This window comes from Otolemur garnettii, unplaced genomic scaffold (assembly GCF_000181295.1).
Source record: "Otolemur garnettii isolate 467f Iridium unplaced genomic scaffold, OtoGar3 scaffold00031, whole genome shotgun sequence".
NCBI lineage: Eukaryota > Metazoa > Chordata > Mammalia > Primates > Galagidae > Otolemur > Otolemur garnettii.
The window spans coordinates 579,101-584,460 of NW_003852426.1; the positions used below are offsets into that span (position 1 = coordinate 579,101).

The following is a 5,360-nucleotide window of genomic DNA, read 5'->3' on the forward strand; positions in this document are numbered from 1 at the left end:
AATGTGCTAACAAGTTATGTTAACATTTTACTCAGCCAGAGCCTCATTCATTTGCTAAGCATTTGGCACATTATGTATATTGACCTTAAACATAAATCCCTGAAAGTGTCCTATATTTGGATTGTAATTGTAGACTCAAGCTAACCTTACTGCCTCTTTTTCACACATGTTGAGAAGTCTTTGAAGAACATAGTAGGTTAAGGATCTCCAACTTTGGGAAATATATACATGAAGTGAAACTGGGGTGCTATGTTAAAAATAAACATATGATAACTTAAAAAAAAAAAAAAGCCTACTCCTGAAAAGTGGAGAAACTTGGGCTGCCATTTGGAGACTCGGTGGCCAGTCAGTGGGCTGCTCTGGGCATGTGACCGCCTACGATCTGCAGCTCTATCCTCAGTGAGGTCCTGGTGCTCCTGGGGAGAGCTGAGCCCAGCTGACTTTTTGACTTGCACAGATGAGCAACTGCCCAGGGCAGGGTGCAGACAGCATCTGTGCCCAGGGAAGGAAGCCTGGGTGCACAGCGTCCTAGGAAAGAATCCTAAGAGTGAAAAGGAATAGTTCCGGCTGGTGTGGAGGCTCGTGCCTGAAATCCTAGCACTCTGGGAGGCCTAGGCCAGAGGTCTCCTTCAGGTCAGGAGTTGAAGACCAGCCTGAGCAAAGGCAAGACCTCCAGAGATCTGTCTCCACCAGGATGGCCAGGAGGACAACAGAAGAAAAATTAGTATTGAGTACATTGGATACTTGCTTTTCCATTCCTGTGATAATTCACTAAGGAGAATATGCTTCAACTCCATCTGGGTAAATACAAAAGGTGTAAAAACCAATAGAAAAACAACTACCCCCCCACACACACACAGGAGGGGAGAACACAGGATATTCCAGTGGGGACAGGGGAAGGAGGGAAAGAGGAAAGGAGAGGACCAAGGTTACTGGTAAGCTCTCACCTAAGGTGCACAAGGTGAGGCTCTACAGCACACCCCCAGGTTGACCGGCTCAACTACAACTTCAACCTTGCCTTAGAAATGCAAACCATGTAACCTAATCATTTGTACCCTCATGTTAAATCTGAAATTCAGAAAAGAATAGGAAAACTTAGCCTAGCATTCTGGCAGGGCTGAGGGACTGAGGTGGGAGGAGCACTGGAGCCCAGGAGTTTGAGATTGCTGTGAGCTAGGCTGATGCCAGGATTCTGACTCAAAAATAAACAAGAATGAGAGAGAGGGCTCGGCGCCTATAGCTCAACCGGCTAAGGCGCCAGCCACGTACACCTAAGGTGGCGGGTTCGAATCCCCAGCCTGGACTCGCCAAACAACAATGACGGCTGCAACCAAAAAATAGCCAGGCGTTGTGGCGGGCGCCTGTGGTCCCAGCTACTTGGGAGGCGGAGGCAAGAGACTCGCTTGAGCCCAGGAGTTGGAGGTTGCTGTGAGCATGATGCCACGGCACTCTACCCAGGGGGACAGCTTGAGGCTCTGTCTCAAAAAAAAAAAAAAAAAAAAAAAAAAAAAAGAATGAGAGAGAGAGAGAGAGGGAAAGGGAAAGGAAAGGAAAGGAAGAAACAGAATAGAAAAAGGGAGTTCCTTTAAAAGGGAGTTTCTTCCCCCCCCACCCCAAACAACTAAACGTGGATCAACTGACTGCTCTCAGGGGTCAGGATAGCAAGACTACAACTAGTCTCCTGGTTCCTATCCAGCCCTTCCTCTGAAAGGTTGGTGTCCCTTCTTCTTGCAGAAGGTCAACCCACCACCACCACCCCTCCCCCACACCTCCACCCCACAGAAGATGCCAGCTCCCAGACCCGGAATTTCAAACCTGGAATTTGGCTTCAGCTTCCCCCTTCCACACACTGTCCAGGACTGAAGAATATCACCCAGGGGGATCATAGTGCAAGAGCATGAGAAGTGTGTGGTGCGTACCATAGGGAGTGACCACATAGGGGTGGGGGTGGGGGCTGCTGGTGCTCAGGATGTCTTCAGGCCACTTGGAATAGAAAGGGCACACCCTGGGGAGGCAGGAAAGGGAAAAGACCTGTGTGGTATTGCCTGGACTCTGGTGGAGAACAGGGCAGAGAGAGGAGAGGGAAAGGGTACTGACCCTGGCTTGGGAACCCGCACCACAGTGGGAAAGGGAATGGGTGTGGCAGATAAGAGGGAAACAAGGGAAGCAGCTTCCAAAAATAAAGAGGCAGGGGGCAGATGGAGGGCAAGGGCGTTGGGGAAAAATAACCAAAAAGCTGAGGCAGGGGATTCAAGGCAAAGGCGGGCTCTAGGAAAACATTTCCAGGCACTGGCTCCTGCTCTGCTCAGGGTGTCCTTCAGCAACGCTCCCTCAGTCAAGATGAATCAAATTCATCCTTATTAGGAACTCACGCGCTGCATTGTTAAAACCCAGCATCACCTCATCTCCTTTTTGACATCTCTGCAGAGAAGCCAGAAAATACACCCCCCTCCCAGAATCCGCTTCCCTGTTTCATTCCAGGTCACAGTGACAGATGAAATGATGGTTTGACTGACTGTCCGCACAGACTGATTGACAATCCCACTGTGGCTGTGTATAATTTTGAAACGATACTTCGCATTTGGGACTCTGATTCTCTTGGTCACAACGGAATCTTTTCCAGGTTTCAGAAGTTCCCTCTGTGCTTTTAAATTCTGTGCCTGAAACCACCCATGGGACTACCCGTGGGACTCCAGCCCAACGAGACTTCTAGTGCTCCCACCCTGGCTCTGCCCCGTGCTAGCTATACAAGGCATTTCTTCCTATATACCTCACCTCCGGTCACCACATTTTCACGCTGCTCAAGCAGGTCGAGTTGAAGAAATGCTTGTCTTTAGTCTTCCTGGTCATGCTGTCATTGCATTGGTCCTAAATTAGCCTTACTCAAAGAGGTAAGTGACTGCTGCCCGGTTTTGACAACTCCTAAGCTCTCCCCTTGCCATCTTCGTACACCCTAAAAATTCAAACCCCCTCCCAGCTTGGGAATGGGCACCTGCCAGGCCAGTCTCCTTGCCATCCTCTGCTCATCCCTAATTCTCTCTGCTTCTGCACCTGTGTTCATTCTGACTTTCCTATCAAGTGTCAAGAGTCCGCAGTCACCTCTAGTTTCAAACAGAATGCATTTTTCTCCGTCGTCCTTCCTCTCAGCCTCTCCAGAGCATTCTGCAGGTACACAATCGAGATTTTCCTCTCCGGAATCCATGTTTCTGCCAAATCCCATGAAAGCCTTTGATAAGGAATAATTACTAGACCCCTCTGAGCCTACCAAATTATCTACTAATCATAGCACTGTGATCTATAAAAGTCACAGAGCAAGCTCGGTGCCTGTGGCTCAAGTGGCTAGGGCTCCAGCCACATACACCTGAGGTGGCAGGTTCGAATCCACCCTGAGCCCGCCAAATAACAATGACTGCTGCAACCAAAAAATAGCCGGGCGTTGTGGCGGGCGCCTATAGTCCCAGCTACTTGGGAGGCAGAGGCAGGAGGATCACTTCAGCCCAGGAGTTAGAGGTTGCTGTGAGCTGTGATGCCACAGCACTCTACCCAGGGTGACAGCTTGAGGCTCTGTCTCAAAAAAAAAAAAAATCATGAAGCAGAGTGCAGATGTGGTTCCTACCCATGTCTGTGTGAGTGTGTGAGTGACAGATGGAGTGAGTGAGTGTGTGGGGGAGGAAGGACTCGGTTTGCTGCTGCCTGTGACTTTTGCCTCCCCTCCACCTCTTTCCCTCCTGGCTGCTGCAGTGGCTGCTCCCTGGGCCACAGGAAATGAGCGATGACAATGATGTGGAGGAGAGCCACAGAGCGGCCATCAAGAACAAGGGAAGTTTCAGTCTGTGGCTGACAAAATGGCTCATCATAATGCATTAGAATGAAAACCTAAGAACCACACTGAAGACAGCTTTCACAGTTTGCAGGGACTCGGTCCCATCATCCAAGGAAAGAGGGCATCCCGGGCCCAAACCCTAGACAAAGCCACCAAGTATATCCATCATATTCGCAGGAAATACCACACACACCCCAGCATGATATTGACGACCTCAAGTGGCAGAATGCTCTTCTGGTGGAGCAAGTCCCTGCACTGGAGCGGGTGAGGTCAAGTGCCCAACTGCAGACCAACTACTCCTCCTCAGACAACAGCCTCTACACCGACGCCCAGGGCAGCACCATCTCTGCATCGGATGGGGGCTAGGGCTGCAGCCTGAAGAGCCCCAAAGCAGGAAGAAACTCCGGATGGAGGCCAGCTAAGCTACTCTGGGCAGGCCAGCAATAAAAACTGTCTCCCTCATCTCATCTTCCTTTCAGTCCATCATTAGAACCCTCAGAACCATTTAAGAGACTCTTCATTTTTCTCTTTCTCCCCTTTTAAAACAACGTTGACTTTTATGAGGAGGCTCTTGGACAACAGCTCTCCTTCTCCTTCCCCATTTCCACTTTTAAAAAAATGTGTTGCCTTCACGACTCCTTCTCCCCACCAGGCATTTTTAAACCCAAACACCCCAGAGGTGGCAGCTTTTTGAAACGTGGAGGACAGACCTTCAGAGGCCTGCCACATCTCTGAGCACATAGTCTCCTGCCCAACCCACCAGCTCCTCCAGCCCTGCCTGCCCCGCCTAGACCTCTCCTCCAACGCAAACCCACCCTGCACCTGCACTGAGAGGATGAAAATTGTGTGTGATGGGAAAAGGTACCATGGACCAGAGAGATCCCCAAAAGTCAACACACCTATCTCAAATGGAAACATTTCAAGTAGCAGGGATGTATGTTACCAAGAGACAGGAAGAGAAAGAAGAAAACAGAAACCAAAAGGCTTGGAAGTGGTTCTTTATCCGAAAGCAGATGGGGGGGGGGCAGTGGAGGATGGAATGGAGGGGAGGCCATGTTTACAGCAGGTAAAATGAAGGGGAAGCAGGTAGCACCAGGAGCCAGGCTCCCAGAGAACAGGGTTCCAAGGTAGTGGTCCAGGATCCCTGGGACTGTCCCTATGGCTGAGGCCACCCACTCCAAGAGGAGCCCTTGGCATGGAGTCTGCTGAAATGTAGGCAGAGAGCAGAGAAGCCCCCTGGACCTTTGAACTTAGCAGCCTGACTCACTCTACTCTGTATCTTGGCTCCTTTCCTGAGCTTCACGTGACCAATTGTCCTCTAAATTCATCCCCTTGAGTGAAATTCCTCCCCCACTCATTTCCTATACCCCCACGACCACCATTTCTGGAAGTGGGATTCTTTCTGTACATGCCTGTGGATTTGTCCACTGACAGTGGACAAAGATGATGGAAGAGTGCTCACCCAGCACAGCCAGAGGGAGGCAGCTCTAAGCGCTCCTGTGGTGATCACAGCCCACCAGGACCTGGGGCTGGAGGT

At 50.4% G+C, this 5,360-nt stretch overlaps 1 pseudogene; it reads left to right on the forward strand.

Moving 5' to 3' along the window:
- The first annotated feature begins 3,765 nt into the window (after positions 1–3,765).
- Positions 3,766–4,245, forward strand: LOC100947451 (annotated as a pseudogene).
- The last annotated feature ends 1,115 nt before the right edge of the window (positions 4,246–5,360 follow it).